This window comes from Alexandromys fortis, unplaced genomic scaffold (genome assembly GCF_014885135.2).
Source record: "Alexandromys fortis isolate MF-2015 unplaced genomic scaffold, M_Fortis_MF-2015_v1.1 scaffold_17, whole genome shotgun sequence".
Classification (NCBI taxonomy): Eukaryota; Metazoa; Chordata; class Mammalia; order Rodentia; family Cricetidae; genus Alexandromys; species Alexandromys fortis.
The window spans coordinates 23,131-35,411 of NW_026067896.1; the positions used below are offsets into that span (position 1 = coordinate 23,131).

The following is a 12,281-nucleotide window of genomic DNA, read 5'->3' on the forward strand; positions in this document are numbered from 1 at the left end:
AATTGAACTCAGGACCTCTGGAAGAACCTCTGAGCCATCTCTCCAGCCCATCTGTTCCATTCTTTCTGCCAGTCTTCTTTCTTCCCATGGCTAGCCCAGTTCATAGGGCTGGTGATTATCTATTATTTCCTTACCAGCCTTTCTTCTTACCCTCCCTAAGGAACAGATGTCTGAGGTCTCTAGGATGACAATTAGCTGCTTTTCCACTCATACCACCTGAAAGCCTGGGCCCACAGACTCCTATCTACCCCTTCCCCATGTTGTCCCATGCCTGCAGGAATTAGTCAGACTTGAATGTGTACCCATATACCCAAGAACTCTGGGATGTTTATGTGGAAGCTCCACCCAGCCTCATTCCACCCATTCCAGACCCCGCCCCCTCAGAAAGCCTGTCAAGGGTCAATTCCTCCCCTGACAAGCACAGGACCGTGCCTACAATACTTATGATGCAATAACCCACCTGCCTCGTGGTTACCCCTTGTGGTATTCTACTTCCTCACTGAGGCCACCCAGGAGCTGCTTTGCACATTAACCCTAGACTTTTAATTCAGTTTGATCTGATTTATTGCATCTACAGAGAGACTTAATATCGGGGTATGGAAACATTTCAAGTATAAATAAGAAAATATTACATGAAGGTTTTTTAAACAATTGGAGTTATTTTAAGAAAAATGTATTCTTTAATGTGTCTTTTTTACTGAAATTACTAGATAGCTAATTTACAGTGTGTTTTCACCACAATTTCCAGGTATCTAGTTAAAAAAAAATAGCAGGTTTCGAGGGAGAGAGGTTTAAGCCGTCCCTAGGTGAGCCCTCCTTCCGTCAGGCCCCTGGCCTGGGGTGCCCACCTATGGCTGGACACCTGGCTTCAGATTTCGCCTTCTCACCCCCACCTGGTGGGGGTGATGGGTCGGGAGGGCCGGAGCCCGGCTGGGTGGACCCTCGGACTTGAATAAGCTTCTAAGAGCCTCCAGGTGAGCCTGGAATCAGGCCAGGGGTTATTTGGGCCAGGCTCAGAGGTGTTGGGGACCTCCCCTTGTCCCCCGCCGTATGAATTCTGTGGAGGGATGGCATACTGTGGACCTCAGGTTGGACTGGGTCTAGTGCCCCAAGTTGACCTGGAGACTTCGCAGCCTGTGGATCAGGCAGGAGCAGGAGCGGAGATCAACTCGGAGGGGGCCTCCCCTGAGCCAGGCACTGTCTGCCGGGGCGCTGTGAAGTTGGAGGAGGTGGAACCAAGTCCCGAGGAGTCCCAGGACATGAAAGATCTGCAAAAGGAGCTAGAGCAGTTTGCCAAGGTGCTGAAGCAGAAGAGGAACACCTTGGGGTACACTCAGGCCGACGTGGGGCTCACCCTGGGTGTTCTCTTTGGAAAGCAGACCTCCACCTGCTGCTTTGAAGCGCTGCAGCTCAGCTTCAAGAACATGTGCAAGCTGCGCTCCCTGCTGGAGAAGTGAGTAGAGGAAGCCGACAACAACGAGAACCTTCATGAGCTATGCAAAGCGGAGACCCAGGTGCAGGCTGGAAAGAGAAAGCGGACGAGCATTGAGAACAGCGTGAGGGGGAACCTGGAGAGCATGTTTATGCAGTGCCCGAAGCCCACCCTTCAGCAGATAAGCATTATCGCCAAGCAGCTCGGCCTGGAGAAGGATGTGGTCCGAGTGTGGTTCTGTAACCGTCGCCAGAAGGGCAAACGATCAAGCGCTGAGGGGGAGAGAAGTAGATAGAAACTGGAGCCACCACAGCTTTGGGGTGAAGCTCCTTTACTGAGGAGGGGTCGCACGCACAAAAAGGGTGGGGAAGATGAAGTTCAGTGATGCTGTTTTGATCGTGAGCCTGTCACTCATTTTGTTCTTAAATAACAAATAAATCCTGGGACACATTGGATGGCAAATAATAATAATAATAATAATAATAATAATAATAATAATAATAATAAAATTATCAGGTTTGAAAGCTATAGAAGACTGGATTCCTGCTTAACTATGCTTTAGATATAATACCATGTGTTCTTGTTAACACTTAACTTTTTAAAGAAGAAAGAAGCATCAAATTATCACTCCATGGATTTTAAAATAGTGTGATCGATCACCAGTAATCTCCTTGACAAAAGCGTCATGCAGTTCATAATACCTTCTGTCAAGAACTCCAGAGAGGTTCAGTGGCACAACTAAAGAAGCCTATGAGTAGGAGAAAATCAAGTTTTACATCCTGATCAGAGCAGCGTGACTCCAGAGGAAGAAAATAAACATGATGCATGTGAAACATAGTAAGAAGGGAGAACTGTCTGCTGGATGAGATATGCTTTAATGCCCCAGAAGCCCCTCTGACTAATGTAGTTGCTTGCAGACCTTCACTGCTAAGATACCTGTTTTATGCCTTCCAACCCAGAAACATTTTCTTTTCTTTTCTTTTCTTTCCCTATCTCAGCACAATGGACCAAAGCCTAAGCTGCATGCCCTGAAACCCTAGATATTCTTTCTGAATACATCCCATTTCCCATTAGATTGCTTACAGAATTCTTTTACTAAACCTGAGAGTGTTCTTGATTATAACTTAAAAGGCCTAATTTCCCCTATTTATTCTTTCTACAAGGATCTGGGGGCTATCTCTAGCTTGTCTACTCTATTCGTTTGTTTTGGGTTTTGTTTGTTTCATTTTTCATTTCCATATTTTGATGTGATCTAACTCAAGTATCTGAGTAATGTTTATTTTATCTAAGAAGACCTGAAAAATGAAAACATCTGTTTCCAATGATTTGGGCTTGTAAAACAAATGGAGAGGTTATTTTCTTAAAGTGAGATTCAGAGCTCTGTATTCATACTAATCCTCAGAGAAATTGTTAATAATTCTGTGATCTTGAAATGTATCTTCTGTAGACGACAGAATAGACTTTAAGTTTTATCACTCAAAACTTCCCTCCCTGATAATATTTAACAACTACTTTCCAAATTCACCATGCGAGCTGCAATTTCTCCACATCCCCCATCCAAGTTAGTAAGGCTAATTTAAGGCCATACATTGAAGCAAGGATTCATGATTCAAATTCTCTTGTACCAATAATATTTTCTCCTTTTTTTGGTCCTAATATTGTCTTACTACTCATATACAAAAATACATTTGTATTTTTTCTACTCTGGCAACTTTAATGCAAATTTTTTGTCCTAACTCCTTTCTTGTTAGTGAATTCAAGGATGATTCATTCAATATTGCTATAGTCTAAACAGTGTAAATTAGATGTATTATAGTCTCTGGAATGGTTTTGACTAGCTGCAAAGAGGAAATTTCAGGTGATAATGCTACAAACAACATCAATGTTCTGTAACAGTATGAGCTAATATAGTCCCTCAGGAGGGCAGAAAAATATTTTTTTTCAAGAATCCTGTGGGTTGGCTGCTATTGAAAGGTGTTGGGCAGGTGTGACTTATGTAGCTGGTCCTATAACAGTAGAGAGAGATATTTCCACATTGTGAGTCCAGACATACATTACTACAGATTTGGTAAATATGCATATTTTAATATGGTTCAATACACTGTGTGAATATATGTTTACTTTACTATGCTTTGGAAAAGAAACATTAACTTTAAAAGAACAGTATACTTTTAAAAATTATTGTTATGATAAATATGAAGTCCTGTCTTTGGAATGAAGCAAATCTCTAAAGTCAATAAATACCACATATGAAATGGATATGTGAAAGTTAATCATTATTGTGCAGGAAGAATAGGATGCCTCTGATATATTAAAATTTAAGATTGTTAAAAAGTTTGATATGGAATAATGGACAGCACTTCTGGGAGCAGCAGCTTTGTGATGAGCAAGTACAATACTTGAGCAGAGTATTGTATATCAGAGCATAGTACAAATATTCTTTACACGCTTCTAAGGTTATATTATAACAGATATACACCTGATATTTACTTTAAGAAGTTGACTAACATCTTAAATTCAGATAAACTTCAGACAAACCAAATAAATAAGGACATATTTTACATGTGCAATTACTAATACTAATAATAAGTAATAATAATATAGGTGTAATAATAATAATGTATAGGGGTATTCCTGAAATCTCACTGAGAAACTGCTTTTATATGAATGTCCACCTTTTCAATCCTAAATCCTTCACAATGTACCTGCTATCTGTCTAGTAAAACCCAAAAACTCTGCATAGTAATTACTGACAATTGAGGGAACTAGATGCAGAAAGTATACTTTAAATGTATTGAATTTGTGTGTTTCTGCCCAGGTATTTCCCAGTGCTCATTTTTGATGATATAGCATGGATTATGGGATTAAGTAACATAGCTTGAGAGGTTTGAGAAGGGTTTATTATGTAACTCTTTAATTTAAACTCTAAAATGCTAAAGAAATTATGGCAGCTAGTTAATATTCTCAGACTGTGCTAACTGATGCAGAGAAGTATATTTAAGAGTCTCTGAAAGACACAAAGACGGTACCACTGAATTCAGGACAGGTGATAAGACAGCATCCTGGAGAAGCAGATTCTTCCCAGTACAGTCTCTTCAAAGCAGTGTAGATCCATGGAAGGAGCCAACAGACACTAATTTCCACCCTTCTGCATTTGCTGCCTTTGAGACAGGGTTTTTCTGTAGCTTAGGTGCCTGTCCCATAATTAGCTCTGTAGACTAGGCTGGCCTCACACTCGTAGAGATTTACCTCTCTCTTCCTCCTGAGTGCTGGGATTAAAGTCATGAACCACCATTGCCCAGCTAGGAACATTTTTAACAAGTACTGACATAACTGGATGTCAACATGTAGACGATTACAAATAAATAAATCTATATCTATCACCTTGCATAAAACTCAAGTCCAAATGAATCAAGGACCTCAATATAAAGCCAGTTACATTGAACCTGATAGAAGAGAAACTGGGACGTAGCCTTGAACACATTGTCACAGGAGCCCACTTCCAAAAGAGAACACCAGTAGCACTGATGGTAACAATCAATACATGGGACCACCTGAAACTGGGAAGCTTCTGTAAGGCAAAGGACATGGTAAACAAGACAAAATGACAGCCTATAGAATGAGAAAAGATCTTTACCAGCCTTACATCTGACAGAGGACTGATCTCCAATAAAATAAAGAACTCAAGAAACTAGAAAACAGAATACCAAATACTACAATTAAAAAGAGAGAGCTAAACAGAGAATTCTCAACTGAAGAAACTCAAATGGCCAAAAGGCATTTAAGAAATTTCTCAACATACTTAATCATAGATATAATGCAATGCAAATTGAAACAACTCTGAGATCTCATTTTATACCTGTCAGAATGGTTAAGATCAAAATTACTGAGGCCAGCTTATTCTGGAGAGGATATAAAGTCAAGGGAACACTCCTCCACTGTTGGTGGGAGCACAATCTTGTATACCTATTCTGGAAATCAGCATGAGATTCCTCAGAAAATTGGGAATCAAACTACCTCAAGACCCAGTGATATCACTATTGATCATACACCCAAAGGATACTCAACTGTATCACAAGGACACTTTCTCAGCAATATTCATAGCAGCATTATTCATAATAGTCAGAATCTGGAAACAACCTAGATGCCCCTCAACTGAAGAATGGATAATGAATATGTGGTGCAATTCCACAATGGATTATTACTCAGCTGTTAAAACAATGATATCATAAAGTTTGTAGGCAAATGGATAAAACTAGAAAAAAACATCCTGAGTGAGATAACCCAGACTCAGAAAGACAAACACTGCATGTACTCACTCATAAGTGGATAGAAGATATACAGCAAAGTAAAGGATAACCAGACTACAATCCACAGTTCCAGAAAATTGGGAGTGTGGAAGCAAGGGAGAGGGTGGAAGGGGGAAGGAGGAAGGGGAGTGGGAAAATATTTATAGCTCAATAAAAAAAATCAAAAAGGTTAAAAATGGGGTAGAGATACAAAGAGAAAAAAATAACATCATGATGTTTGCAGACAAATAGATGCAACTGGAAAAAAATCACCGGAGTGAGGTAACCCAGACCCAGAAAGACAAATATGGTATGTATTCACTTATAAGTTGATACAGCTGGTAGATAAATGATAATCAAGCTACAATCTATAGACCCAGAGGGGTTAGATAAAGAGGAGGGCTCTGGGAGAATGCATGGATTTCCCTGGGAAGGGAAAATAGAATGGATTTTGTGGATGGAGTGAGGTGGGTGAGGATGGTAGTGGAAGAGGTCATGTGGGTGGGTGAGTAATGGAGGGAGAGACATCTGGAATTGTGGGGATATTTGGAAGGCAGTGTGGAAACCTAGTGCAGTGGAATCTTTCTGGAATCTATGAGGGTAACCTTAGTGAGTGTAATGTATGCTACAGTCTGAACTGGCCATATTTGTAGCCAGGCAAGGTTTCTTTCCAGAGGTGGGATTGGGTTACATTCAGTTGAATTGTTGACTGAGGGGGTACCATGGAGATCACCAAACAACCCAGCTGATGTAAGGGTCACAGTTCAAAAACTGACAGCAGGATCCCATTGCCTAGGACAACATCCACACAGCACATTGAGCTGGGGCCTTCATGGCCCCTTCATTTCCATGCTCTAGTCTCTTTGGAATGAATGGGAAGGTATTCTGCAGGCTACAGAAAGTGAAACCTGGACACCAACCCAGCCATAAAAGCCTAAACCTGCAGTCTGTCTTGTCTGCAAGCTGGGGAAATGGAGGCACAGAACTTGTGGAAATAGCCAACCAATTTCTGGTTTAAATTGAAGGCCATAGCTGGGCGGTGGTGGAGCACGCCTTTAATCCCAGCACTCGGGAGGCAGAGGCAGGCGGATCTCTGTGAGTTCGAGACCAGCCTGGTCTACAAGAGCTAGTTCCAGGACAGGCTCCAAAACCACAGAGAAACCCTGTCTCGAAAAAAAAAAAAAAAAAAAAAATGAAGGCCATGCCACAAGAGGGATCCCATTACCCACACTGCCTGGATGTCCAGAAACTGGACACTAAAGAGGCTAGAGATCTAGGATAGAACCAAACATGAGTGGCAAAAAATTTAATGAAATGGTTCCTAATGTTATTCTGCTATACTCATAGATTGGGGCCTTGTCCAGTCATCAGAGAGATTTCCTCTGTCAGCAGATGAGAGCAGGTGCAGAGACTGCAGATACCCATAGCCAGACACTACAAGGAGAGTCTAAATTGGACATATATATTGAGCCCTTCCCCTTGGAGCTCAGATTGTCAAACTTGTTGGCAAGCACCTTTACCAACTGAGTTATCTCACTGGCTCATGCTATGCTTTTTTCTACCATTGCCCATATAACCAAAACTTTAACAAATTATGGCAAATAAATGAAAACATTTATATTTTAATACATGTGGACTTTATTAAGTGTTCCATGTACAGTCATTTGGTATATTTAAAGAGTGAGCAATCTTATAAAAGGAAGTATGAACAGAAATGATTAAAGTAATACAATATCCAAGCTAAATATGTTATATTTCATTACACCAATATATAGCTTAGCAGTAAATTCTCCTGATGGCCATAAATCTACAAGGTGTTGTCATCCAGAAAGATGAAGAGGGAGTTAGTTGGTGAGGGTACAAGATGGATAAAACTTCCCCAGTGCACTGTGCCTTTAAGTTGCAAAGTTGCAGTGCACTGCCACCTAGTGGTGTAATTTGAGTCCTTGGAATAAAGGGATTCCTGTTTTCTAAAGGCCTTGGGTGTCTGATGGATCCATCTTGCCATGTGCACTTCTGAGGCTGGATTCTAAAAAGCACCCAACACCCAGTGTAAACTTCTCTGCTCTGAAAGGGCTGTCCGTACTCACCTCTGAGGCCGGGTTCTAAATAACATCTAAAGTGCAAACCTCTCTACTGTTTATCCACCAGGCTGTCAAGGTTCTGGGTTGGGACCAATTGGAGTCCTGGCCTTCAGCTGCTCTTCCCTGTCTAGAGCCTTTTAATTGAAGTTACTAAAAGCTGTGCCTTCCCTAGAGGATCAGAGGCTGGGATTTTCACCTGTTGGCCATTGACTGCTGGGTATTTAAGCCTCCATGGTGCTATTAAAGAGGGGCTTTGTACCAGTGATTGGAGGTCCGTGTGTCTGTCTGTCTCTGTGTGTTTCCTCAACCTCCAGCCCCTTGCCCGAAGCTCGCAAACTGGATTCTAGGGCATAGAGTGCAGACGGGGTGGGGGTAGGGGTGGGGGTGTTCGCCCAGTGCGCAGCAACTTAACTGTCCTTCTAGTCTAATCTTGGCTCAGCATATGACTGTCTGTCTGTCCAATGGGTTTCCTTGGTGCAGGGCCCTGGGAGATAGATTCTCACAGGACAGGACAGCAAAGAATTTTGCTGAATTCTTGCAGCTTGTGTGCCTTTTGATCTCTCATTATGTTGTTGTTTTTAATTTTGCTTTCTAATTGACACATGCGACATGCAACAAAGTTTCTCTGAAAACTAATTTCTAGAGTGTTTTCCCCTTACACAGATGAAAGAATTGTATGGGTTCGAATATTGGTGTCCTTAAAGCAATGTACCTATGTCTATTATTTTTTAACTTTGTACCTCATGTAGCTGCCAGCTGATTAAGCCTGCAAAAATGCTGAACTCTATGTCTAAAATGAGATTATGTAGGTGGGAAGGTGTGTCTGGGAAAACATAAAGGGTAACAGCAGGGACTTTTTATGATGTATGTATTTATTTATTTATTTATTTTGAGACAGGGTTCCTCTGTGTAGCTTTGGAGCCTGTCCTGGAACTTGCTCTGTAGACCAGGGTGTCCTCAAACTCATAGAGATCCACCTGCCTCTTCCTGTGAATGCTGGGATTAAAGGTGTGTGCCAACACTGCCCAGCTGGTACATTTCTTAAAAGGCAAAAATAGAAGCTAAAAAAAAAGAAACAAAATTGTTCATGTAACAATGATAGAAAAAAAAGAAACTATATTAAAGTATAAAGACCACTTGAGCTATTAGGGGCCACTTTTGTACATTCCACCTTGTGGTCAGAGTCTTCATTGCACCAACACTCCTTCCCTCCCTGTCTCAGGACCTGAACCTGAGCACAGGCAGAACTCTGGCACTTAGCCTTTTAATTCCAAACACTATTTTTATTTTCAAAGCCACTCAGCATACTTCTATTTTTAAAGAACACCAGGTTTGTGACTTTGGAAGGATTATTTTGGCTATAGGATGTTGAACTTTGGATGAGTTTTTATCCTAGTTTTTAGTCTACTAGTAGGTTAGAATTAATTCAGAGCAAATGCCTTACAGGGAGTCTTGCATAGATATGAGATCATTGCAATGTACACTTTAGATTTCAAGATTCAAGAATTTTAAAAGTCATCAGTATTGTTAGCACGGAATCTTAACATTTGGTGTCATGCACAAAAACTATCATCAAGTATTTGTATGCAATGTAGTTCAGCATCTGGGGTCTGAGGTCCCAGTGTGATTTACTCTGCCTCCCACATTTTGGCAGCTGGACGGGTGAATCAGCAGGGAACCTAAGACAGTTCTCTGTTTTAGATGGACTTGCAGAGTATAGTAAAATATAATAATTTTTAAAAAATAGAACCCAGTAACAAATATATCTTAAAGATCTAGAAAGATCATATGTTCAAAGACAAGATTAATCTCAAACTTCGAACAAATAAGAAATTTAAATGGAGCAAAGTAGAAGGATGTGACATGTTTGAAGTCCAAGAATACTGTTAGTCTAAACAGCAAAATCTGGAACCAGCTGGGTTCTATCCTCATCAAAGCCATTACAAAAGTCCAGTCCCTCCTTTTCTCATCTCATCTATAGAAACTTTATTCAGGATCAGGTATTCAATGGGAATGATAGAGCAGGAGTGATCCCCTCATGCCTAGGCTATTAGGTTTTGATGGGACTTGGCATTTCCTCAAATAATTCTGTGCTTTAAGGCCTTGACATATTAATACAGTGAGAACATTTTTACATCACAGTAAAAATAGGTTTCATCATCAGCTTTATCTTAGAGTTGAGCCAAAGGATGGAGAGGTTGCTTTTCCAAAGCGTAAGGAGTAAGTGAAAGGATTGAGGCTTATATGGTCCGACCCAGAATCAGCTCAGAATGACTTGGTTTCAGCTGTTTCAGATTTCCCAGTGACTGCAGACAGGATGGCTTTCAATAACACAAAGGCTTCTCTACTTCCAATGACCAGATTGCCCTGGTCTTTTCACAAGTTCTTTCCATCTACCCCATGTCCCAGTGATCTGAATCCTGATCCTGCTTATTCTCACAACAAACAACAGAATAGTAACTCACAACACTGAAAACATTAAGCCAGTTATGGTGGTGCACTGCTTTAATCTTAGCACTTGGAAGGCAGAGGGAGCCAGCCCTGTCTACTGTGAGTTGCAGGCTAACCAGAACAACATAAGGAAGACCCTGTTTCAAAACCAAACCAAACCCCAAATGAACAAAAACACAAACAACAGTAAGTGCATTCTATGGTTCCCCCAAACTTGTATTTATTTGCTTTCATTTAGAAAGCAGTAACCAAGTAATGTACACTGGCAGCTTGGATTGGGGGAGGAACTCTTCTCCATTGTTATACCACATCTTCAACCTTGAACAACAGTGGTTAGTTTGGAACCTCCCATTCCTATTAAGTCAAAACCTCATCTGTTGAAGTCCATCTTGGCATTGCCTTTAGTTTTGCTTTAATAGCTTAAATGTTAAGGATGTTAAAGAACTACTTTATGCCTGGCAATAGCGACACAGGCCTTTACTCCCAGCACTCGGGAGGCAGAGGCAGGCACATCTCTGTTGAGTTTGAGGCCAGCCTAGTCTACAGAGTTCTAGGACAGGGCTGTTACACAGAGAAACCCTGCCTTGAGAAAAGAAGAAAAACCAAACAAGGTAAGACAAAACAAAACAACCCCCCCCCCCAAAATCTAGAACCAAAAAGAACAACTTTATCACAAGCAAAATATTTTAGGAAGGCTCTAACTCATTAGAAAACCGACAGTTTTCAGGACAAATTTCAAAATATAATTGAGGACCAGAGAGAAATTCTTTGGGGAAAATTTTTTTTGTTATATTTTGTTAATTTATTGCTTTTTATTGTTAATAAACAATAAACTACCTTTCTAATATTTTAAAACTTCTAAGATACTTTGTTTCTTCAAACAATCTCACTGTACAACCCAGATGATCGTGAACTAAAAAGCCTGCCATCTGTTTTCCAAGTGCTGGGATTTTGATTACAAGTATGTCTCCATGTTGAGCACATCTGGTTTTTAAATCTCTTTTAGGATTATTTTGTAGAGGCCAACATTAAGTGTCTTTTGAACTTTTTTTTTTTTGGTTGAAGGAATGCATATGCAAGTACCTGTATTTTGTTTTCTGCATTTTAAATGTAATAGAAAGCTCTGTCCCTACTCTTCTGTAGGCCCATATTTCTGTATGGTATGGTGTCCAGGCTCTAAAGCCATAGGCTACACCTCAAGTGATCACATAACCTTCCAGACAGGCTGTTTCTACCCTAACAAAGGGTCAGGTTGTTGCTTTGCTCCTTCTCTGTAATTTGGAGGATGCCTGAAAAGAGGTGCCAATTCAGCCTATGTGACAGCAAGCACAGTGTTTTTGAGACAGGGTCTGTGTGACTCTGGGTGTTCCGCAAATATGTACAACAAACAGGTTGTCCTGCCTCCTGAGTGCTATATGATTAAAGGCATGCATACTACGTCTAGCTCAATACCTAGTACTTAAGAAACATTTAAAAGGAAATATAATTTATCTTTGGGTTTTTTCCCTATTACCTTCCTAATGCCTGTTCTTTTTTTTGGGGGGGGGGGTGTTTTTAATTTTCTAATCCACATATTAAGAAGGAGCATGTGAATCTATACATACACAGTTAAGTTATATAAGCCCAGCTTGGGATCATACTTTTTCTAAATGGCAGGATGCAAAATAAATCTAGAGAACAATGTTAGGAAAGACTGTGTCAAGTCCTGGAAAACCTTTCCCTATTTCCATCGGTCACTTTAGAAGCTATGGCCCATCTGTTCAGTGCTGGTTGCCTCTTCCCTCATCTCACAACTGCAATTTAGGTCTTGCTATGACTTCCCAGTGTCTCACTACCCCACAAAGGGAGTCTAAAGCTGACTATTAAGCTTATATAAAATGCTATATTCTTTAGCAATCTGGTTGATTATCTAGCCAATGAAGAGATGATTAAAACAGCCTTTCTCATCTTCAGGCAGCTAAGCAGCAACTAAAATCTTAGAAGTCTGAAAAAAAATTGTGTCAGAAAAATGATTAATTAGCAAAA

General features: G+C 40.6%; 1 pseudogene; it reads left to right on the plus strand.

Moving 5' to 3' along the window:
- The first annotated feature begins 850 nt into the window (after window positions 1-850).
- LOC126513887 (POU domain, class 5, transcription factor 1-like) overlaps window positions 851-12,281 on the plus strand; it is a 467,898-nt pseudogene continuing 456,467 nt past the window's right edge.